The 25,980-nt window shown below is 38.0% G+C and overlaps 1 long non-coding RNA gene across 1 annotated transcript; it reads right to left on the bottom strand.

Moving 5' to 3' along the window:
- Window positions 1-8,364: 8,364 nt before the first annotated feature.
- Window positions 8,365-10,971, bottom strand: LOC141541399 (uncharacterized). Its single transcript, XR_012481774.1, has 2 exons — window positions 10,935-10,971; window positions 8,365-8,644 (listed from the first exon to the last, which is right to left on the bottom strand). It is a non-coding gene; the product is annotated as an uncharacterized LOC141541399 (long non-coding RNA).
- Between the last annotated feature and the right edge of the window lie 15,009 nt (window positions 10,972-25,980).

Here is a 25,980-nt window from a genome sequence, read left to right as displayed (position 1 = left end):
TCTGACATCTCTTTACATACTTGAAGGCACTGATCATGCCCTTTCCCATCCTCTCCCTCACCCCTCACCTCTAGTCTTCTCTTTAGGTAAGCATCCCTGTTTTCTTAAATGGTGGTGTAGTGCCCAAGCCACTGCCATTGGGGTTGCCATCTTCTGAACATGCTCTGTTTTTTCAAAATCAGGTATTCTAACATGAATTTCACTGTTCTTTCCATTACACCTGCTGATGTTCTGCAGCAAATAACTTTCATTTATCCATTCCTTCTTTTTATCTTTTAGATGTTCAAAAATAGGACTTGAGATTTTTAGGTCTAAACAGAGCCTATTTAAAAAACAAACTGGAAAAGTTTGCCTTTGGCTATAAAAAATTGCTTTGGTCTACTCCTTGTTATGTGATATGGCATAAATCTTAGTCCTGTTTTCATAAGGACTTCATGTCTACTTTCCTTTGGCCAAATAGTGATTTTTCTTATTGAGAACATAAAATGTACTTACAGAAAACTGGTATACTAGTCTCTCTCCCATTCTGACAAGTACAAGGAGAATGAACATCAGACCTAGCAAGCCTAGATTCACCAGCATTTGTCCTTTGTGACTGAATTCTAATGCTCTGGAATTTCCTTTTCCTAGCGCCTACTTGTCTTTCTCTATTTCTGAGTCTAGCTCTCTGTTTTGCATGGTGAGCAGCATGAAGGTAATGAATTAGGAACGTGCACAGATCCAGGAAGTAACTACAATCTTAACACTGCATTACAGAATCTCATGAAATCTTATCCATACCTTAGCAGGAATCCTTTCTATCATTTCCCCAACAATTGGCCAGTCAGATGCAGCTTGAGAACTTCTAGTTACCAGAATGTTGCAAACTCTTGAAACAATCCATTCTGCATTTGGACAGTTCTAACTATTTGGAAGTTTCCCCCTGACATCAAGACTAAAGTATTTTCTCTTCATCTTCCACCTGGTTCTGACATCCCTTATCAGGGTCTATGTTGGATGACATAGGAATCAGTCAGATTCATTATGATTTGTCCATGCAGTGCTCAAAGTAATAATTCAGTTCAGATGATTTGGTGAAAAACTCATTCTATTACTTGTCTATCATTTGATACCTTAAAGACCAGATTAATTGAACAGCAACGACTTTTCACCCAGTATGTTCTTATGTATAATACAACCCAAATACAGTCAGAGATCATAATGCATCTCAAAGGTTACTAGGACAATCCTGATAAGCTTTTGTGAGCAAAGGTAACATTCATACTCACTAGTCAAGCCCCTTCTTTTTTTTCCTCCCTCTTGTCAAAGCTAGAACTTGGAAGTGAGAGAGACTGATCATTTGCAAAAGCAGAGTACACAGAAGTAAATGAATCAGCTCTAGGTTGCCCCTGGCAATTCCACATTACTTATGGTGCTTATGTTTGCCCTGTTTGTAGAGTGACAGAGGGATTTATATGGTAAAATATATAGATTCTTGGGCAGCTAGATGGTGGTGAGCCTGGAGTTGGGGAGATTCATCTTGCTGAGTTCAAATCTGACCTCAGACACTATCAAGTTGCTTAACCTTGTTTGCCTTAGTTTCCTTATTTGTAATAGAAGCTGGAGAAGGGAATGGCAAACCACCCCAGTATCTCTGCCAAGGAAAACCCAAATGGGGTCACAAAGAGTCAGACGTGGCTGAAAACAATTGGATGAAAATATAGGTAGATCCTACTTTAGAGAGGTAGTATAGCATGATAGGCAGCTGGTCTCAGCGTTAAAAAGATCTGGGTTCAAGTAGATTTTAAAACTGTGTTAAAACTATGAATTGTTCTTGACCTCCTTTAGTAGGATTTCCACAACAGGAACTTCCTATTCTGATGATATCATTGGTCTGTTTGCTTGTGGTCCTTTTAATTTCAGCACCTAAATGTACCTCCCTCTTCCCCTCCAGCCCAATATTGATTCCCTTAGATATTGTTGACCTCATTTCCTCTCAACAAGCAACTTTAAGGGGGGAGGAAAGGAATTATTTTCCTTTCTTTTTAAAAAATAATATATATATTTTTCAACTCTGCACTCCCTCTTAGTCCCTACCCCTTTTCTCCTACAGGTATTTTTTAGAGGAAGATGACATACCTACTTGTTAGACATAGGCCATAGTTTTCTAGTGCCTATGGTTAGCATATCACAGAGTGTAATAGCCTCAGTTACTCATCACTGTCTGCAGCTCCACAGAAATGGTCTTTTCTATTTGGACTTCATGCTGCATCTGTATCCAATACCATTAGATGGCACTCTTATAACTAGAGACAAGAACTCTGTTCCCCTGCAATTTTTTGGAGATTTTTTTCCCCCCTTCTCCTTCTTCTGTTCTAATCCTCTCCAAACCAGTGATTCCACCCACCTTCTTGAAAACAGAATAGAACAAAATCGTTTCCTAGCCTGGTACAGCTGTTATGTTTTTTGCAACTCATGTCTTGCTTCAGATCCCCTCGTCCCCCTTCTGAGCTTGTTCATTTTTGATTCTGGCCTTAGCCTCTGTTATTATCCTGTTAATCTTTGTCCTCAGAGATTCCCAGGCCCACAGAATGGTGATAAACATGGTCTGAAAAAGGCCTAGAAGGGGTGCACTTCCTAGAAGAGAAAGTCGGGGGATGCATTTATGCATATGCAGCATTTTTTGATATTGATGTTATTTTGAGTAAAGATGAAGAAAGGAAGAAAAAAATGAATGAGGAGTAGAGCAAAGGGATAAAGTGCAGGGGAATCAGTGGGAGAGGGGACAACAGCAGGAACTGAAGGAATGTGGAGAAGGAGCTTGGGAGAGGGCTAGAAAAAAAGGTCTCTGAGAAAAGCATCTTGGCAACAGAGTGGGGGAGAGGAAAGGCATCCTGCTCTTTTATTCCTGCCTCTCTAGCTGCAGCTGCTGTGAAAGTCCCCTATTTATGGTCAAGGGTGCAAGGGGTATAGATCTCAAAAAACCCAGTAACAACAACAAGAAGCAAACACCCATCTTTTTAAAGTGAGGATCTCAGGCTTTTTTTTTTTTTTTTTTTTTTTTTTTCACTGCAGCTTCTGCTGAGGCTGTTTCCTCTCTGTAGGTAGGGGCTGTGTGTTAGAGAGTAAAATATTAGAGAAAATGAAAGAGCTCAGGTCTTGGAGGTCCTTCAACACTCATCCACATGTTTCAACCCCCCCCTCTCCTCTACCTCCCTTTCTTCCCCAAAGCCAAAGCTAGCTTCCCTGGGCTCTCAGCCTCCCTCCTTCCTGAAGATGGAGAGAATGCTGTCTCCTGGGAACAATTAGATGTGAGAAAAGCATTTTCCCAAACAATTGCCAGGAAATATTGTCTTGACTGATACTCCTAAAGTAAGGCTGCCTTCTTGGCAGGGTTATTCTAAGGCTTGGACTGTGGAAACAGCAGTAAGTTGTGGTTCCAAACCCCCTAATCTGTCACATACCAGAGTCCTCCTACGACAACCCTCCCTTTTGGTTTTGCAGTGATAGATGCTCTTGGTACACTTGAACTAATAGCCTTGACCAGCTAACCCATTTGAGACCTCAGCTGTGCCAGCCTGTTTGCTGGTGGGAGGTCATTCTTTTGCTGACTCAATCCCAGACTCATTGCTCCTTTCCACTCCATGAGTAATACCCAGGGCTTTTCTTCTTCAAAGCACCTTCCCAACATTAACTACTTAGTCATCCCCACTCCCCTCCTCCAAAGCGCTACCAGGGAGGTTATTATTATTTTAATTTTGCTCTGGCAGGAGGGAAAACATAGGAAGATAAAATGGAAACTCAGACCTAGACTAGCCAGGAAACTAGGGAGAGAGTCAGCATCATGGCTCAGGAGTTTATGGCTGGTTGGGAATTCCCAGAACATCAGAAGATTGGGCAGTGATGATATAACATGGTCCTTCAGCAGAGACCTAATTTTGGGTGGGAAGTAAGGGAGCCATGGGATCTTAGGGGAAAAAACCGGACAGTCTTGGACCTTTGGCAAAGGTCTTTTTTGCTAGTCTCAGAATTTGTGCATGGATAGCAGGCAGGTCTTACTGACCTGAAGGGCCATCCTTATTCAGACACTGCCAAAGGCATAGCATGTGAGCACAGACATAAAACTGCATTACCTTCCCGTGCTGCTCCCGAATCTGTGACATGTATCTCAAAAGACTTCTTTCTTTTTCCTGACTGAGCATGGTGAATGACTCCTGTTAGTAATAATACTAACTGTCATTGAAGCCCTTTGCAAATCTAAAGTGTGAGAGAGGGCTTAGAATAGGAAGGATCCTCCATTTTTCTTAATTGCTGAATTGAAGATTTGTCCTCCTTTTTGGGTGTGCTGTGTGAAAGTTACAGGGTTTTCAGAAATAAGTCTGAGTCTTGGTGATAGGGTGTGAACTGAAGCACCTTCTGGAAGGCAGACAGCAGAGTAATCCTTTCAGTCAACCCTGTCTGCAGCTGCTTTTTATAAACTTGGCATAAATATGCACTCGGGAAGGCCAGGACTGTATCTGGAAAATATTTTCCACCATCTGAGACACACACACACACACACACACACACACACACACACACACACACACTATTGGAAAGAAAAAAGTGCCCAGAAATTGTGCACAACACGGAGCGGCTTCACTTGTGGTTTTTTTCCATTACTTCCTCAGCTCATTTTTCTGCTGCCAATTTTAGAAGGCCATAAGTCATAGTTGTTGTTAAACTTTTTCAGTTAAAATGTAACTCCAAGAACAAAGTCATATGATCTGCTCTAGTCGAATAGTCCTTGGAGGAAGTTGAGATGGGAAGAAAACCTTTCCTCACTTGGTCAAGCTCTGTGGTCTGGGTCTGTCTGTCTATTTGTGGGATCTCCATTATGTGTGTTAGAGACATGTATCCCAAGTCCTGTCGGTGGACCTTGAGGCTCTGGGAGGGGGGCAGTTATTTATAACTGAGATGAACAGGTCTCCATCTGTCCAAATGGAAAGAGGAGATGGATCAAATTTTAGTTTTTAGTATAAATTAGGGGCAGGATGTGGTCTTAGGAGATAATCCTTTTAATCTGTTCTCTCTCTTCAGCCCTTTTCTTTTGGAATCTATGGCCCCATTCTAGCTCAGATCATCTGCCATCTCCTCCATGAAGACTTTCCTCTCAAAACCCAAATTGTCAGTGTTTTTGTACCCTTCCAAATTAGGATTATAATTTCAGAGAAAGATTTTAATGCCTCTAAAGTCTGAATCCAAATACCTCATATTACAAATAAAGAAGTGTCTGAGGAAGGATTTGAACATGTAATAGCCATTCCATATTAAGTACTCTACCCATGACACCATACTGCCTCTAATACTTTCTTTCTCTATGTTCATGTCTTTCTCTGCAGTAGAATGTGTTTTCACTTTTGTCTTCGTAACCCCAGAATTTAGCATTGTACCCTAACAGTCCCATTAAGATTGGGCTTTTGATTTCATTGGTTTAAGAAACTCTCATAAGAAAGCTATTGCACTTTTCCCCTCTATAATAGCTCCTCCTAATCCTTTTGCAAAACCTTGTGTTCCAAAATTTTCTCCCTCTCTGTCCCCTTATTTCCCTTCCCTTAGATAGCAAACAAGTCAATATAGAATAGAGTAAACATGGATTTGCACTTATTTTACAACCTATGAGTCTTAGAGAGTCACTAGGTCACTGAGAAAAAATTAAGTGGCTTGCCCAGGTCACATAGCCAGTCTGTTGTCAGAGCCTGGGTTCTTGCAGATTCCAGTTCTTCTGACTGGGAGGTCAATTCTCAATCACTAGAGGTGCACACTAGTGAGTTAATAAATACTCATCAGATTGGATGATATTGTTTCATTTTCCAGGGGCAATACAGGGTAGAGGTGAATTTGGGTGAGTTTGCTAATTTCCATTTGGGCCTGTAAGTAGGCTAAAAGTTAGTTGTTCACTTCCACTCTGGTTTTCCTTCAGTGAATCTCTGGTTCCCCTATTCCTAGATCCATGAAAATTAGAATCAAGGAGACGGTCATTAGTAACACACATCGACTTGGATGATCTGGAAAATTTTTCTTTCTTTCTTTCTTTTTTTTTTCAAGAGGGCAAATTCCAGGGTGCCTGCTGGAGTCAATATACATTCACCTCTGCCCCACAATGTTTTCAAATGTATCTGTCAAATAATGGATTGCTAGAGTTGGAAGGGACCTTAGTGAACACCTGCTTCAACTCTTTGATTTTACAAATAACTTTAACAGATAAGTTGCTTTCTCTAATGTCACTGGACAAATCTAGGAGTTTTGCCTATCAGTCTTCATCACAAATCCCTCTGATCATGTCTCTTGATTCCTAAACTATCTTTAATTTATCTTATAAAAATGTAAAGTCATTGAGAGCAAGGATTATTTCATTTTTGATTTTATCCCTAGTACATAAGCCTAGTTAGTTTTGGTCTTTAGTACATATATAATGAATGCTTCATTCATTTATTGATTGCTCATGATCCAGGGAGAGAGTAATATATGTAAAATTTTTTCTTATGAAGAAAATGAATTATAGAGAGTTAAAGTTATGCTGGGGGTCCCATATTTAGGTAATGGCAAAGCTGGGGTTTGAAAATCTGGCTATTAGTTAAAATATTCTTGTTAATTAGTATGTCTATACCCTTAAATTTTAAGAAGACTATTGAGGTAGAGAAACATATCAAATTTAACCTACCTAGGATAGGGTTTCCTAACTTGGAGCCTATGTACTTGCTTTAAAAAATGTGGATAACTGTATTTCAAAATAATGGATTTCTTCTTTCAATGACTCTCTTAGAAGCGATTGGCACTGAATGTTTGTGGCAGCTCTTTTTGTAGTGGCCAGAAACTGGAAGATGAACGGATGTCCATCAACTGAAGAATGGTTGGGTAAATTATGGTATATGAATGTTATGGAATATAATTGTTTTGTAAGAAATGACCAGCAGGAGGAATACAGAGAGGCTTGGAGAGACGTACATGAAGTGATGCTGAGTGAAATGAGCAGAACCAGGAGATCATTATACACTTCAACAACAATGCTGTATGAGGATGTATTCTGATGGAAATGGATATCTTCAACAAAGAGAAGTTCTAATTCAGATCCAATTGATCAATGATGGACAGAATCAGCTACATCCAGAAAAGGAACACTGGGAATGAATGTAAACTGTTTGCAATTTTTTTCCCCCAGGTTATTTTTAACCTTCTGAATACAATTCTTCCTGTGCAACAAGAGAACTGTATGAATCTGCACACATATATTGTATCTAGGACATACTATAACATATCTAACATGTATAAGACTGCTTGCCATCTCGGGGACAGGGTGGAGGGAGGGAAGGGAAAAGTTGGAACAGAAGTGAGTGCAAGGGATAATGTTGTAAAAAATTACCCATGCATATGTACTCTCAATAAAAAGTTATAATAAAAAAAATTTAAAAAAAAGAAGTGATTGGCACTGCCCAATGTATTTAGACTAGGGTTCTTAATCTGCGGTTCATGGACTTTCCAATGGTCTATGGGTAAATTTCAGCAGGTGCATAAACTTGAATGGGGAAAAAAATCTTATCTTTAGTTTCCTAACCTTTGATTTCCTTTGCAATCATATGTATTTTATTTTATTCATTTAAAAACCTTATTTTGAGAAGGGAGTCCCAACCAGACTGTCCATAACAAAAAAAAGTTTAAATACTTTCTCTAAGGTAAACTTTCATTCCATTTGTTCTCCTTTTCTCTTTGTTTCTCACACTTTCTTTTTATTCCTCTCATTTTCCCCCATTAAATCAGTCTTAGGTGTGATGGGGCTAGCTCAAAGCCACGTTGGGGTTGTATTAGGCCTCTATACCTGGGTTATGGACATAGAAAACATGTCAGTGCTTTATTTTATGATGAAGGATGTACATGAAGTGGATGTACCTTATATACTATATATATATATATATATATATATATATATATATATATATATATATATATATATATATATATATATATATATATGTATGTATGTATATATGAAGCAGATGCAGTGCAAGCACAGCATTTATTGCCCTTTAGCTGACCTCCCAGGTAATAGTGTTCCTTACCTTCCCCTACTCCCCCCCTGCCCTCCCCCATCCTTTGATGCTAGATACCATCAATCCCTATCTTAAGTCTCAAACAGTCTGGTCTTTGAGATCTTGTTTTTTCTCCCTGCCTTCTTTCTTCCCCCTTCCTGTTTGGGAATCCTCCAAAGTATTCTTGGTTTAAGAATAGGGCTCCACCTGGAACCCTAGTCATTAGTAACACTGCTCTCTTTCACACCTTCTCAAATGAATTACCTAATTCAGTATATTGGAATCCTGCAGGGATAAACAAGGAGACCAACCTGAACAACCAGCCTCAAAACATTTTCTTGGGGAAACACAAAGCCAATCCACCCTTAGAGCCCTTCAGCCAGCCTTCATGTGGAAGCCAGTTTTTCTACAGATGTCCTGTAAAAAAGCATATGTGGTGGACCAGCTCCAATTTTCATTCCAAGTGTGCGGTATACCTGATAGCTCTCCCTCCTCCTAGGACCTCCCTAACTATCCATACTCAGTCTGCAGAAAACTATTTAAGAGAATCAGGAAATGGACACATATTTTTCTCTTCCTCCCAAAACAGTTCAGCTTTCCTGGAAAACAAAACAAAACAAAACAAAACAAAACAAGTGTGGTCTTAAAAAAAGAAAGAACTTTTGGAAAACCAGTTCTGAACATTAGTTTTTTGAAACTCTGGCTCATTGGTTTGTGCCCCACCCTCACTCGTGTCATTCTTTTTGCTTCTCACTCCAAGACAGCATATCCTGGGAGGAGGGAGATGGATGAATGATAAGGTCTTGCTGGGAGTTGTCTCTCATAGCATAAGGAGGAAGGCAGACCAACAGAGACAGCTCGAGCCAAATACTTGTGCAAAGGAATACAAAATAACTGCATGTAATATACATGGAAAGGGACTGCACCTGTGATTTTATGGGTATAGACAATTCCTAGGAAAGAAAGGGAAGCTGTGACTACAGATCAAATCACTGACAGGTGATTTGCTAAGGGACACATAGCAAGTATATGTCAAGTGAGACTTGAATCTAGGATTTCCTGACTGAGGTCAGTTCTCTATCCACTCTGTCAATGCTGTCTCTCCTAATGTAATTTAAATAGGCCTAAAATGCATATAGAGGAGAATATACATGTGTTTACATGTGACATTAAAACCAGTTTTGATAAGGTTGGGGCTTGGTGGAGGGATATACCATTAGTTACCTAATTGTCAATATGAAGATTATTCTCCTGTCATGAGAAATATGATTATTATTATTTCTGTGCTCCTTTATTTTATGCAGTGGAATTATTGTTGTTATTATTGTTGCTGATAATAGTATTGGTGATATAGCTATTGATGAAGTCTATTCATTTAAAGCCATCTGGTCCACATTCTTTGCCTTTGATGAAGGAAAAACCTTTTCTGAGTTTCAGCTGGAACGCTGCCTTTCAATTAATGTAACAGCAGATGCTGAATCCTCCTGTATTAGCAGGAATAGGATGCTTAGCCAGGCTCTTAAATACTGGCTTAGTCCAAAAGGGAGAGATCCTTTCCTATTGATTGTGGTTTGGTATGCAGTTCAGGCACTGGCTTGTAGGAAATCTGGGCCAGAAGAGATATCATTAGGTATTTATGGGGGCTTGGTTGGCTCAGCAATCAGTTTTTCCATTGTTGTGCCCTGACAGTGGTGTATTAACACACCCTCAGGAGATGTTTTTCTGTTTTCACAACAATGGAGAACTTTTGTTTCTGATCATCTTCAGAAAGTACCCCCCCCATTAAAAAAAATAAATATAATTAGCTATGGGCAGACATAGTATATGTAGCTGTCCCAGCCTATCAGACTTATAATTACAAATACAAGCTAAGCTGTCTGATGCTTATTGTCTTGCTGTCACCCTAAGATGAAACACTAGATTTTCAGAAATTCTCAGATCAGTAAGAGTTGTCTTGTGCCCTAATGACAAAGCTCATGATCATCTGCCTTAATATTGGATTGGGGACTAACACACTGACTGTCCTTTTGGACCATCTGTGCTGTTGCCATACTCACCATTCTCAATCTTACACAGTTAATAATACAATTCAACAAGCATTTATTAAGGTCCTACTATATGCCATGCACTGTGCTAGACTCTGAGAATACAAAGATAAAAGAAATTTGTCTTTCCCCACATGAAATTTTATATATTTTTTTTGGCTAGAACTCTATTACACATATGAGTAAATACATGAGTAAACACAATGCAGTTTGGAGGTGGGGAAAGGCATTTGTTGAATACAAAGAGCAATTTGTTAATAGGGTTCTAGTCAGTCAATACACATTTATTATCTACTATGTGCTAGGCACTATGTTAAGTACTGGGGCATATAGATACAAAATAGACAAGCTCTCCCCTTGAGGAATTTACATTCTAACAGGGAAAACAACATAAAAAAGAAAACTGGAAAAAATGTATTTGTATAAGGGAGGATTGGGGGTGGTGCAGGCTGGGTCAAAAGTACTGAAACCAGGTGGGAAATAAGGAAATAATTGTCCTGAGCCTCCTTATTAAATGGACTTTTGAGAATACAAGTAATCCACCCACTAATCAGAGGACCATGAGCAGTACTGAATATAAAGTCCAGAGAATACAACAGCAAAATATGGAAGTGCAGGAGAGGGACACAAAGGGATGGACTGTGAGATGGGCAGGCATTCGTTGAAAGGAGGGAGTAGGAAGGGTCAGTGAAAGGAACTTCTACCAATTTGGATAATAAAGTGATCAGTCTGGGATTCAGTTTCCTGGTTTAAAAAGAGTGACAGGTACCAAATACAGATGTCACCGAAAGGCAGAAGAATTTCAGTCTGAATGCAAGAGGGGTGGAGGATAGGGACTGCCTACCTGCAGGCCCATGATCTGCTTTCCTAGGCTGGGAACTGAAGCTGCTTTTCTTTGTTCCCAGCTCCCTAGGAGCCAGGTTGGCTGAGAGACAGCAGCTCCGCCTAGCAACAGATGAGCTCAGACAGGTTATCCCCAGGTAACCCTCCCATCTCTGGTTCAAAAAGGCAAGCTGGGAACTCAGTGGCTGAGGCTCCTGGACTAGAAGAGAAGGAGGCTTCAGGAATAGTCCTGGACCACAGTGACAAAAGGCCTGAGGATATCAGGGGAGGATGCTGAAACTTGACCCTATTGATGATTGCATACTGTGGACATTGTTTCTTCTTTGTTCCTATTATATGGAATATTCAGGAGATCACCATCTACATGAGTTAGATTAGATGAAAGGTTTATAACCTGAGGTCCATGAGCTATCTTTATAATCTTATGTATCATATTTTATGCATTTAAAATATTATTATGAGAAGGGGCTTACAGGTTTCATCAGTTTGTCAAAGGAGCCCCTGACATAGAAAAGGTGAAAAAGCTCTGAACTAGAAGATGTCGAGGGTCCATTTTAATGCTAACATTTTATGATTCTATGATCCTACAGTTTATTTAGCTTTGCTGGGGGTGGAAGCACAACTTCTATAGGAGGCATTTCTAGGTCCCCCACTACTGATCTCTTCCCCAAGAAATTACCTCATATTTCATTTGTATGTAATTCAATAATAATTGCTGGCATTTACAGAGCACATTAAGGTTTGCAAATATATGTTATCTCATTTGATCTTCACAACTCAGTAAGATAGAGGTTATTATTATCTCCATTCTACAGATGAGAAAACTGAAGCTGAATAAGATTAACATACCTTGCCAAGGGGCACAAAACTAGTAAAAATAAGTAGCAGGATATGAATTTTTAAAGTCTTCCTAACTCCAAATTTTATACTCTCTATACTGTTCTATTCAGTTGCCAAAAATATTTGTGTATTCATGTATGTGCATATGTATATGTATGAACATATGTATGCATGTAGCAGCTGCATGGTTTAGTGGGGAGAGTGCTGGGCCCGGAGTAAGGAAGTAAGTTCGAATCCAGTCCCAGCCACTTATCAGCTGTGACTCACTTAATCCTGTTTGTCTTGATTGGAGAAGGAAATGGCAAGCTACTCCAGTATCATTGCCAAAAAAAAATAAAATCCATGAACAGGATGGTCGTGGGGTCACAAAGAGTTGGACATGACAGAACAATAGCATACATGCATATGTGAATGTAATCACATGTAATTATGTATGTATACACACATGTTCTCTCCTATGATAAAATTTAATCTCTTTGAGGGTAAGGATGGTCCATTTTTGTCTTTGTATTCCTAATGCCTACTACAGGGTTTGACACATAATAGGCAGGTAATAAATGCTTATTGATTGATTGGCAGGAAGCAATGCCCCGATTGGATTTGTGGTACTGGTTAGGAATATTTCTGCACTGACCTGGTAAAAACACAATAAAATCATTACTATCTATGTGTAGTTCATATAATTTTAGGAAATGGTGGGAGACTAGGAAGACCATGAATTTCCAGGAGGGAGTAAAGGTAAGAAAGATTCCCCCAAGATACTGGTGGATAATAACCAAGATGAATGAATGAATAAATGACCAAATAATGATCATTTCCTAAAAGAATGGGATAAAATTATGATTTAGTGATGTCTGACTTTTTGTGATCTCATTTGGGGTTTTCTTGGCAAAGATCCTAGAGTGATTTGCCATTTCCTTTTCCAGGTCATTTTATAGATGAGGAACTGAAGCAAATGACTTGTCCAAGGTATCACAGCTAATAAATGTCTGAGGCCAGATTTAAATTCAGGAAGGAGTCTTCACATCTGGGACTCTATCCACCGTACCACCTAGCTGCTCCTTGAGGTATTGAAATGTATCCTGTATTGATAAGCCATAAGAAGTATCAGCATCTCTTTAAAAATATTAATATATATTTGTATAAGTATAAAATATTTAAAAATTAAATTTTTAAAATTTTAAAATAATAAAATTATTTTAAAAATTAAGAAAATATTTTAAAAATTAAAATATCTAGATTCTCAGAGATGTGAGTGACATTGTTGTATAAAGCAGTGATTTCAAATTCAAATAAAAACAGGGACCACTAAACCCCTCCATGAGGCTTCCTTTGGATTGTATATTGGTTTAGTTAATCACATAGTAACATTATCTATATTTTATCGACTTTGTTAAATATTTCCCAATTGCATTTGGATCTGGTTTGAGCTGCACTCAGGAATGTTTGGGGCCACATAGGCTGCAAGTTGAATACTTCTGTATAGATCATGGGATTTAGATTTAGAAGATTGGGCTAGGTCTCATGTTCTGACTCTGACACTGATCTGGGGCAAACCACTTAGTTTCATCTGTGAAATGGGGGTAATAAATAATACTTATACTACCATTGCTCTGATTATTGTGAGGAAAATGCTTGGTAAAACTCACAGGACTATATGGGTTGCTCTCTGTTTCCAAAGGACCACAAAGGAAAAAAGTTAAGCTGTGGTAGGGAAGATGAAGAGCTGGATACAAGGTGTTCCATGATAAAAGGAAGCCCTAAGCACTTTTTAACTCTTAATACTTAGTCATTTGTCTCTTCAGCATTTAAACCTCCTTTTGTATTCCAGTGGAGATAACAATGCAGATCTTAGTTAAAGAAAGGCTTTGTTGGTTTTTGCTAAACATCTGTGAAGAAAGGACTGGCAAAACCTGGTCTATGTGATGTAGGCGTGTCCCTTCTAATAAAATACAATCTGTCAATCTTTGATTTTTTTATTTTTAGTCCATCACCATTCATATTTTAATCTAACACATTTCTATGCTTGGGCAGTCAAAATAGACTATTTTCAGTTAACCTGTGTGTGAATAACACACATTATAACAATCCTCCCTACTCCATAGCTTAGTTCAGTTGTGACTCAATAAGAAATATTGGATGGTAAAACTTGAGTGAGTTCCATTCCAAAAATAATCTCTGAATGTGTTGTGATGGATTGAGAAGAGGGAATAGCAGATTCTTTCAGGATGTTGGTTATTTAAAATCAGTGAGGCAGGGTTTTGCAAAGGTACTGTGTGCTAATCAAGTCTGAGATTTCAAGGGACAAAGATTCTCTCAGTAAAGGGTTTATTGATTATATACAAAGCAAGTGAATATACTTACCCATTCAACAAGGATGTAAAGACATTCCATTTCGTGCTTGTGCTTTGAACTGGTTTGGGGAAATAAAACTGCAACTTTAATTTAGGCAACTAGCTCTAGTGAAAACACTGAGTGAACAAACTATGTCCCAAGGGTCAAATCCAAGGAACTAAAATTGATGTTTACATTTAAAAATAAAATCTTATATTAAAAAAACTGTAACTTGATTTTAAAATGTAAATACAATTTTCTGTTGCTGAGAAACAGCCTTGTCATGGATTTTGGCTTCCTTAGTTTCCTGACCCCTGTAAACAATAGATTGGTTCCAGATGCCTCTACCTGTTAGGGCTGGTGCAGTTTTATTTGTTCAGTTGACTCAGTCTTGTCCCACTTTTTGTGACCTCATTGGAGGTTTTCTTTACAAAGACACTGGAATGGTCTGCCTTCTCCAGCTCTTTTTTTTTTTTTTTTTTAAACAAATGAGGAACTGCATAGCAAACAGGGTTAAATCTTCCTGACTTTCTGCCTTGCAGTGTAGACACTGAACTACTTAGTTACCCTGGGCAATTTTATTATAAGGTAATAAAAGTGATATGGAGTTTCTTACCAGTATACCTATCTTAGGGTGAGCTACAGCTTTGATAACTTTGAATATTACTATCATGAGTCAGTCGGCTAAGGCTAAACTCGGTGGTTGGTAGAATTCTTTGGAATCACATTTGAAGTCATGAATATTGATCTAACTAAATGCTCCACCTTCTCTTTGAGGGTTAGGACCCTAGTCCAACTAGTCTGTGTCCCTTTGGGAGGCATTTCTAGGCTTCTTCTGTGAAGCACTTTGCACAATGCCCTGCACATAGTAGGAACTTAGTAAATTCTTATTTCCTTCTCTCTTCCCCTTCCCTTTGAAAACAAATTTATTGTGACTATTGGGAATCAGGAGTTCTAAAGTTCTGATTTGTTATTGATCTTGTGTGTATTTTTTGGATATTTTCTTATTTCTTCTTGCCCATTCACTGGGTAATATGATTCAATGGAAGAAACGTTATTCTGGAAATCAGGAGAGCTGGAGAATAACCAGGAGTGTTCTGGAGTAAGCTCAAATCAGTTCATGAAAGACAAATATTAAATTTTCAGTGTGAGCATTTATGTCTCAGAAATCAGCAAATTACAAACCAGGACTTAATTTATTATTTTATCAGTTATCTATACATCAGAAAGTGGTGGATAAAGTGTTAATAATTCAAAGTAAATTTAAAGATGTATGCTATGTACATTTTTTGGGTCTTCCACAGATTTGTTTGTTAAACATTATCAGCATACCTCTGATCCTCGCCTTCATTGTGCTGCTATCTATCACTGTCCATGCAAAAGTCTCTTTACCTTTGTGGCTTTCCTATATAAAGGTAAAGGACCTGGACTAGATGATTTCTGATATGGTTGTGTACAGCTCTAGAGGTAGAGTGGTGAAAAGAGTCATGAGCTTGCAAAAAGAGTGCTAAGTTTCATTTCTAGTGTTGATATTTAATAGCTGTGTGGTCCTGGGCAAGATATTCATCTATGAGCCTCAGTTTCTTTATCTATAATGTAGGGATAATAATACCTACCTTATCTAATTTACAGGGTTATTCTGAGTAATATGTTTTGTAACCTTAAACACAAGCTATTATTATAAACTTATGTGTAAACTTGAGGCAGTAAGAAAATCTGCTATTAGCTATTAATGTGATATCTTTGGTTAATATCTCTTTCATAGTTATATAAAAGTTAATAACTATAAGTAACAAAGCTGCAGCTTAGATCATCATTATAAGTAGCAACCTAAGTTTAAATTCTAGACTCAAAAGTAGATTCTTAGCAAAGGGCTCCCTTATGTTTTGTTTTTAACTGCCTTGTGCTTATTCTATATATTCTTATACTTATTCAGGTCCCATCTCTGATAGTATCAAGTAGGGGAAGTTATTTAATTTTTCAGTGCTCTATGTAAATCTTTAATACTGTAAATTTCAGAAAAAAGGCGCTAGTCTGAAATGGTAAAGGCTCATCTGGAAGTTCCCTACATTAAGTGAAACAGCAGCGAAAGTTATAAATGTATATGTCATCTCCCCCAAGTAGAAAGGAAGTTACTTGTTCTGTCATCCTTTCTACTTGTATCCACAGTGCCTAGAGTAGGGTCTGGGCCATAGTGGGTACTGATAAATGTTTATTGATCTATTATAAGATGTTCTGCATACGAGAACCCTCCTTTTGGAGGGACTATTTCTATATTTTCCCTAGAATCCCACTTTAAAACTACTCATTATAGATCAGAACATGGTGTAGAAGAAATTCACCAACCTCAGGACTTTGAGGAAAATTTTCTAGGGGACCAATGTATTTGTTTAGAGATTAGCCCAGCATCTTTTTCTGAGGTGGATGACATCCAGTTTTTGATGGCAAGGAGTTCTACAGAATCGCACTCGGGCACTGAAGACATTTCTGTAAACAGACTTGATTTGTATGTCTGTCAGGATGGTAAAGCCAGCTTGGGAGATGTCAGAACCTCCCTGATCTGGCTGCTGGGAACCAGTTATATGCTTCTGGGGATAGTTTCGCAATGTAGCTGGAGGCTGAGAGGGTTTATATCAAAAGCCATTACTTCACCAATGTTAATCAAGGTCATGCTTCACACCCGGAAGCACGCAGGGCTGCAATTGCCAGAAGGGAATGAACCTTGGTTTCCAAAGCTAAGACCAGCACTTGCATTGGGCACCCTTTTCTTGTGGGGTGGGAGTGAGAAGGAGTTTGTGGCCACCTTGAAGTAAAAGGTGGCCATTATTCAGGGAACCACAGCTCTTTGAACTCTGGCCACTGGAAGACAAAAAAATTAACCCAAGTTCTAAGTGAGGGTGACTATCTCCCCACAGAGTCACTCCTTTGGGCTCAGGTGAAGACATCGCTTAACGGGATTCAGGATGGTTGGGATGTTCATGGCGTTGGCTTCCTAGTTCAGCAAGCTGCACTCTATGCGGCTTTGTTATGAGGTAAACTACAACTAAATCAATAATATCCTGGAATAGAATTCCTTGAAGTGTGAGGCACTGGGACAATAGAGATAGATACCACTCAGGCTTATACTTAAGGAGGAGTGCACAAAGAAAGTACAAGTATAACTGGATTCCAAGGAAAGTATAAAGTATGCAAAAGAAAGATCTAGACTTGTACTTGTCTTTTTAAAAAATATATATATTTAAAAAATTCATTTGAAAATTTTTGAATTTCAAGTTCTCTCCCTCCTTTTTGCCCCTCTCCCACCCACAGAGAAGTCAAACAATAGGATTTCAGTTATACTTGTGAAGTCATTCAAAGCACATCTTCATATTAGCTGTTACAAAAACAAAAACAAAAAAGCAAGAAAAATAAAATGGAAAAAAGCATGCTTCAAACTACTCACTGTTCATGAGCTCTCTCTGACGCTCAATGGCATTTTTTAGCTTGAGTCCTTTGGAATTGTCTTGAATCATTGTGTTGATCAGAGTCTTTTGCAGTCTTTGTACAGTAGTGCTGGTATTGTATTAAAGGTTCTCTGGTTCTGCTCACTTCACTGCATCAGTTCATATAAGTTTTCTCAGATTTTTTTCTGGAAGCATCCTACTTATCACTTCTGATAGAGCAACAGTATTCTATCATAATTATATATCACACACTTGTTCAGCCATTTCTTAATTGATGGGCATCCCCTCAATTTCCGATTCTTTGCCACCACAAAAAGAACTTGTAGGTAATTCTTTTCTTCTAAAGTAATAACAGCCTTTTATTTTTCAAAACACATGCAAAGATAGTTTTCAACGTTCACCCTTGCAAAATCTTGTGTTCTAAATTTTTCTCTCTCCCTCCTTCTTTCCCTCCTCCTTTATACAGCAAGTAATCTAATCTAAGTGAAACATGTGCAATTCTAACCATATTTCCACCTTTATCATGCTGTACAAGAAAAATAAGATCAAAAGAAGAAAAAATATGCAAGCAAACAACAACAAAAAAGTGAAAATACTATGTTGTGAAATACATTTAGTCCCCATAGTCTCCTTTCTGAATGCAAATGGCTTTTTCCATCATGAGTCTATTGAAATTGCCTTGAATCATCTCATTGTTGAAAAGAGCCAATCACATAATCTTTTTGTTGCTGTGTGCAATGTTCTCTTGGTTCTATTCATTTCACTTAACATTAGTTCATATAAATCTCTGTAGATCTGTCTGAAATTAGCCTTCCATGTAGTTCTTAATCTAGAGTCCATGCACTTAAATTGTTTTTTGAAAATGATTTTTACATGTATCTGATTTACTTGGTAATCTTATATATTTTATTTCATGTATTTAAAAACATTATTTGCAAGACTCCATAGATTTTACCAGACTGCTAGAAGGGTCCATGACACATAAAAAATTTAAAGACAGTTGGTCTAGAGTTTCTAGATAAAATACTATTTGAGAAATGTAAAGAAAAGATCATTTTGATTAAGGAAGGCGTTAAGGAGGAAGTGACACCTGAGTTGTGCCTTGAAGAACACCTTTCAAAACGAAACATTGAATAGAATGGAATCTCCAATAATATAAATTGCTTTTTAAGATTTTTTAAAAATTTCCTTCTCTGAGGAAGCATATGAATGCTGATAAATGCAGTCAGCTGGCTGTTTGTTTTCAGAACACTGCACAGACAGAAATAAAGAAGGCCTACACAAATGACTTTTGGAGATATAATCATTCTTTGGACCATTCTGTAAATTAGCCTTCAGATAGTGAGTCAACAAGGTGGTGTAGTAGAATATTGAGCCCAAAGTCAGGAAGATATGAGTTCAAAACCAGCCATAGACATTTATTAGCTGGGCAAGCCATTTAACATCTGTTTACCTCAGTTTTCTCATCTGTATAGTAGAGATTATAATAGAATTTTCCTCTTAGGTTTAGGGTGAGGATCAAATGAGATAATAATTGTAAGGTTCCTGGTATATAGTAGGTACTATATCAACATTAGCTATTATCATTAATACTTATTGAATGAATGAACCAATTGTGAAGAGGTGGGAGTAAAGACAGAGAGTGTTAAAGTATGACTCAAGCCTCAGAAAACTGATGCATCATTGCTGAATTAGGGAACTCAAGAATTTGTTTCTCCCTGTTATAAATTCATGCCAAAGAACCACACCTACTTCTTGATCTAGCAACATGGGAAAGAGAAGCAAGCAAGGGAGGGCTTATTTTGTAAGGGGGAGAAGGTCAATTTTTTTTCTTCTCATTAAGGATTGGGAAGCATTTCTGGTGTGTTACCATTGCTTGACGAGTGATGGATGAATTCCCTTATGTTTCCTTGCATGTCCCTGCCATGTTCTTCAGCAACCTGCTGGTTCTGACATGCATTTCCTTTCTAGAGAAAGCAGCCTCTGTAGTGTCTAAATCCTTCCTTTTGTATTTAAGATGTATACAATCCCTTTCAAAAAGGAAGATAAAATGGGGGGATATTGGACAAGAACTCCTTTGGACCCTCATTTTACTGTCCTGTGCTCGAGAATTTCTCTGATCTCTTCTGTGCATGTCCGTGCTACTCTGCTGTAGCCTCAATAGCTTTATTCTTCCAGGAAGGTCAGAATCATATTCATTTGGTCCTTCCCCTTCTCCACAGGATCCTTCTCTGAGGATATGGAAATTTAATAGCTAAGCAGCTGAAGCACAGAGCCAAATCCTGCCCAGAGACCGTGACTTTATCACTGCACCAAAGTAATAGCACCCAGAAGCAGCATTTCTCTCCAGTTCAACATTTTGTGTGACTCTCCAAAGATCTGGTTTGGCCTTTGGAGACTGGAGGCCGGAGCCATTTATTGCTGCTCTTTTTCTCTTTTTCCTTTGTGGAAGGACCGTTAATGTCCAGGTTACGATGCAATCTAGGGGATGAGAGGTAGGGCACTTAGGGTAGCTTTCAAATAGATCTTTCATGCTGAAATCCCAGGAAAATAAGAAAAAAAATCATCACAGAATGTTGGTAGGCAGAAGGGTAGCTTTTGGAAAAAATATGAGGAAACTGAGATTTAGGAGTGTTAAACTGACCTGCCTAAGGGAACACAAATAATAAAGATCACCAGCAGGATTTGAATCCAGATCTACTTCTGACTACTTATTCTTTGCTTTTTCCATTATACTGTGTGTGCTTCCTCCAGTGCAATGGAATGTAAGCCCATATCCTTCCTTTTTTTTGGCTTATTTCTTCCTTATTTGGATACCTTTGCTTCAGTCTTCCTTCTTATTCTTTCTTTTGTTTCTAGCATGCTGGAGATGTGACATTGCATCAAGAGCCAAAAGATGTGCTTTTGCTGTTCAATTGTTTTTCAGTCATGTCTGAACTTTTCATAAATATATTTGGGGTTTTATTGGCAGAGCAATTTGCCATTTCCTTCTCCAGCTCATTTTACAGATAAGGAAACTGAGGCAAACATTGTTAGTAATTGGCCAGTTTCACACAGCTAATGAGTATCTGAGGCAAAATTTAAACTCAGGAAAATGAATCTTCCTGAGTTCAGGCCTGTATTCTATCTGCTAGTCCATCTAACTGTTTCCACTAGTGTATAATGGAACTGCTATTACCTACTTATTTTGGCCAAGTTTCCTTACATTTTAGAGTATCTGCATCACTTCATTCAAATCTTCCCATGCTTCTCTGAAATCCTCAATTCATTCTTTCATATGACACAATAATATTCCATTAATATTATATTATACTATTATTTGTTCAGCCATTTTTAATCTGTAAAATGAGGAGGTTGGACTGCATGAAGTTCAGCACAACAAACACTAATTAAGCATCTGTTGTATGCAAGGCATTGTGCTAAATACTGATGATACAACGAGAGAAAGACAAAAATGAAATAATCCCTTTCCTAGATAAGTTTACATTTTCCTAGATGCCAAATATATCTATTTTTAGATCTTTTAGATAAAAGATATAAATAAGGAAATACAAGACGATTTAAGAAGAGGGAGAGTATTAACATCTGGGAGTAGAAGGAGGAACTGGGCATTTGAGGATGACAACTTAGCTGAGCCTCAAAGGGCCAGTAAATATTCTAAGAGGTGAATGTGTGGAGGAATTATATTCCAGTCATATATGTGATAGGTAGGAGATCATTTCTAAGATCCTTTGCAGTTGTAATTGTCTTATGATTCTTGGACTTTTATGAAGTCATTTTACTAATTCTGTTGTTTCAGTTAAATTATCCTTAGAATAGAGATACTAGTACCAAGGTGTGTATGTTTGAAAGAAAAAAAGAAGCTTTCTGAAGCTTTTGTACTTTACCCTCTCCCCAGGGTACCTTCTCCTTGTACATGTGTAAATATACACATATATATGACATGCTTTCTTATCAGTTTCTTTTTTAAGTTTTATTGATCTTTTTTGTTTTGTTACCAACCATTTCTTGATATCTACTTCCCTTGCACTAAACTCTGGTTTATAATAAAAGACAGCCAATTAGCCAATTAAATAAAACCAATTACCATAATGACTAAATTTGAGATCGCCTACTACATTCCATGATCCTTGTCCCATTGTCTCTTCTCTGAGACTGAAATTAGTCATTACAATTGGTCAGGGTTCATCTGTCTCTAAGTACTGTTTTTATTTTTGTTTAGTCGTTTTCAGTCATGTCTGATTCTTCATGATCCCATTTGCAGTTTTCTTGGCCAAAATATGGGAGTGGTGTGTCATTTCCTTCTCCAGCTCATTTTACAGATGAGTATACTGAGGTAAACAGGGTTAAGTGACTTGTCAAATCACTTAGCTAGTAAGTAACTGAGACCAGATTTGAATTTAGGAAGATGTGTCTTTTTGATTCCAGGCATTGCACTCTATACTCTGTGTCCCTAGCTATCTACTGCTTTCATTTATATTATTGTGATTGTGTGTTTTATTACTCTGGTTCTACTCATTTCACTCTGCATCAGTTCATACAAATCTTCCCATGCTTCTCTGAAATCCTCAATTAATTCTTTCATATACTATACTATTATTTGTTCAGCCATTCTCCAAGTGAGGGATCCCACTTTGTTTCCAGGTTTTTTGGTACTATAAGAAGTATTGCTATGAATATTCTGGCATCTCTTACATCTCTTACATAAATATCTCCATTAGAAGGATTACTGGGCCATATTGGCTTAAAATTATGTAATTCCAATCATTTTTCATGATGGTTGGACAAATTTATAGCTCCACTAGTAGCATATTAGTGTATCTATCTTCCTATAGCTTCTCCAAAGTTTACTATTTCTGTGTTTTCTTATGTCTGCTACAATGATGGGTATCAGGTAAATACCTCAGTTGTTTTAATTTTTAAGCATTGCATCTTATCCTGTAATCTCATAGCAATCAGGGGTCTGTTTTCCTTGCTTTGTGTACAGATAGCACAGATCTATGTCAAAGTAATGAGATCCTTATCATGGAGGTCTTTAGGAAGACTCTGGAAAATGATTTGCTAGGGATTGTGCAGAGGTGATTCCTGTGAACACATGGAATAATCTAGATGACCTCTGAATTCCCAACTCAAGGCTTCTTTGAAGCCTTTCACAAATGACAATAAACTCTGTTTAGAATTGATCACTCTGCACTAAATCCCTCCTTCCTTTTGAGAATTAATCTGGCCAATAGAAGCATTCAGTTCAAAAGATGTAAAATTGGGCTAATAGTTTCCAATTCATCCCAGATAACAATATATCTATAGAACTTCCACTCACATGCATGCTCTGTCAAAAAAACAAACCAAAATAAAATCCACATTTTGCCCATATAAATTTTGGATACCTACCTTTTTTGGGGGCGGCGCTCTGTCACATTTATAATATTCTCCTTTGTCAAAGCTCCCCAATCTTTGTCAAAAGCCCCTCAGACTTCTATCTCCTGTGATTTTTACTTTGCCCAGTGTAACAGAACACATTTGTCTTTTAGGTTCTTGAATTTGATGGCATTTGTATAGAGAGTGGAAGTCCTATGGTGAGGTCTTTCCTTCCATTGTGGGGCAAATGTGTGCTCTGCCCACACTGAATTTCAATGATCCAGCTGCAGGCAGCGCAGCCTATATGTAGCTCACTTGCAGCTTAATCTCATAAGTTTGACAAATCACTGCAAAATAATTCAGGGTTTCCAGATAGAAGAACAAATGAGGTCAATAAGTGTGCAGTTTGAGAGGACTGTGCTTCCCACGGGCACTTGGTGATTAATCTTTTAATTCATTTGGATCTAGGATAACAGTTATGGTGTGTAATCAATACAACTACCTTCCATATGGGGAAATATAACCAGATTACATTTAGAACTAGACCAGGTTCATTTTCCTAATGATTGTTTCACCTGATGATTTTATAAACAGGAAGGAAAAATTCTCATTATTGGCCCTATTTTTCACAGGCTCTGAGACATGCAGACCTTCAACTAATCAGTTAACAAGGACTTATTAAGCATTGACTCTAGATCAGTAAATATCAATTGTCTACTTGCACTAGGCACTTTACTAAGCACCAGAGATATAAATATGAAAAAGAAATCTAGTCCCTGCTCCCAAGAAGCTTATAATCTAATGGGGATAGACAACATGCAAAAAAAGACTGGTGGTGGTGGGAGGAAGGGGAGGAGAAGGTACCGGGGGTGGGGGGAGAGGGCAAGGTCCAAAAGGTGCAGCAGTGGGGAAAACTGAGAGATGGTCGGCCTGAGTGCCTTTAATGCAAGTTTGGGGAAGAGCTCATCATTCTGCCTTCTATACTTCAGATATGATGCTAGGCACTGTGAATGAAACAGGCCCTACCTTTAAGGACTTTACGTTGCATTAGAGGAAACAACTTGTACCAGAGAGATTGAGAGAGATGAAGGATGAAAGAGAGAAATAGAAGGAGAGACAGAAACAGAGAGACAGAGAAAGAGAGACAGAGGAGAGAAAGAAGGAGGAGAAGAAGGAGGAGAAGATGAAGAAAAAGAAGAAGGGAGAGAGAGAGAGAAAGAATATGCTAACAAAATATAAAATAATTTCAGGGTTAGTAAAGGGCATCAGCAAAGGTTTCATTTCGTATAGAAGATGCCATTTGAACTGAGCTTTGAAGGAAGCGAGAGACTGTCAGAGGCAGAGCTGAGGGGCACATACAAGCTGGGAATGTGCATAAGTGATGGGTACACCTCTCTTTCCCTCAGCCTCATCCACACATCAGGGAGGTATGGTAGATAGAATGCTGGATTTAGAATCAGGAACACCTGGCTTTTAATGCTTCCTCAGAAATACATTACCTGTATAACCCTAGGCAAGTCAATTTATTTCTGTTTGTCTCAATTTGCCGGCTGTAAAATAGAGATAATCATAGCATCTACCTCCTAGAATTGTTGTGAGGATCAAATGAGATAAAATAATTGTAAAGTGCTTAGCACAGCGCCTGGCATATAGGAAGTGCTATATAAATATTAGCTATTGTTGTTTTTAATTGTTACCTGGATAATCCTGGGTAAGTCACCTAATATTACTGGGTTTCATTTTTTTCATCCATAAACAAGAGAGTCTGACTTGGTGACCTCTAACTCTAAGCATATGATTCTATGTGTCCAGACCACATATTCCAGACCTACTAAAATTCTTATGTGAATTCTAGCCAAGAAAAACCAGGAACACCATTGATTTCTTGGTAATGACTATACTTGTTTCCTAGAAATGCAGAGAGCCAAGTTAGTGAGTCCCACTTGGGTGTGTATTTGTATTAAAACACAGGGTAGGAAAAGGGAAGAGAACAAGAATTTATTAAGTGCCTACTAAGTTCCAGGATATTTTTCTTCTTCTTTCTTTCTTCTTCTTTCTTTCTTTCTTTCTTTCTTTCTTTCTTCTTTCTTTCTTTCTTTCTTTCTTTCTTTCTTTCTTTCTTTCTTCCTTCCTTCCTTCCTTCCTTCCTTCCTTCCTTCCTTCCTTCCTTCCTTCCTTCCTTCCTTCCTTCCTTCCTTCCTTCCTTCCTTCCTTCTTTCTTTCTTTCTTTCTTTCTTTCTTTCTTCTTTCTTTCTTTCTTTCTTTCTTTTCTTTCTTTGTTTCTTCTTTGTTTCTTTCTTTCTTTCTTCTTTTCTTCCTTTCTTCCTCCCTTCCTCCCTTTCTTCTTTCTTTCTCCTTCTCTTCCTTTCTTTCTCTCTCCCTTTCTTTTTCCCCTCTCTCATTCTTCCTCTCTCTCTCCCATTCTTCCTTTTTACCATTCTTTTTTTCTTCCTTCCTTCCTTTCTTTCTTTCTTTCTTTCTTTCTTTCTTCTTTCTTTCTTTCTTTCTTTCTTTCTTTCTTTCTTTCTTTCTTTCTTTCTTTCTTTCTTTCTTTCTTTTCTTTTCTTTCTTTCTTTCTTCTTCTTTCTTTCTTTCTTTCTTTCTTTCTTTCTTTCTTCTCTTTTTCCTTATCTCTTTCTTTCTTACCAAATATTATTTCATTTGATCATAGAATGTAGTCATAGAATCAGAGATTGTTAGGGCCAAGAGGGAAGTGAATGTTGCAAGTCTGATTTCCTTCTGGACTAGTTTGTGCCTTTGCCAGCAAAGAACAGCCCTAATTGAACTCATAAGTGCACAAAAAAGCCTACTCTGGAAAAAATATGCATCATAAGTGAGTCACCCAGAACTTCCCTTCAGAGGAATATATGGAAGTAGTGGTTAGAGGCTGCCAGACATGTGGAAATGGAGCTATGACTTTGTGGATGAGCCTGGCTATGCCCAAATTGCTGCACAATCCCTGTGCAATAACAAAGTTCTTTAAGATCTCTATATTATGCCCAAGGAGCCTAGTTCTTTAATCGAATAAGTTGGGGCTTGATAGGGTGATCTTGGGTAGAGCATCAAGTCAAT

The sequence above is a fragment of the Sminthopsis crassicaudata genome, chromosome 4 (genome assembly GCF_048593235.1).
Source record: "Sminthopsis crassicaudata isolate SCR6 chromosome 4, ASM4859323v1, whole genome shotgun sequence".
In the NCBI taxonomy this organism is placed as follows: domain Eukaryota; kingdom Metazoa; phylum Chordata; class Mammalia; order Dasyuromorphia; family Dasyuridae; genus Sminthopsis; species Sminthopsis crassicaudata.
Note: the sequence above shows the minus strand (reverse complement) of the source record. Positions and strands in the feature narration are given on the sequence as shown.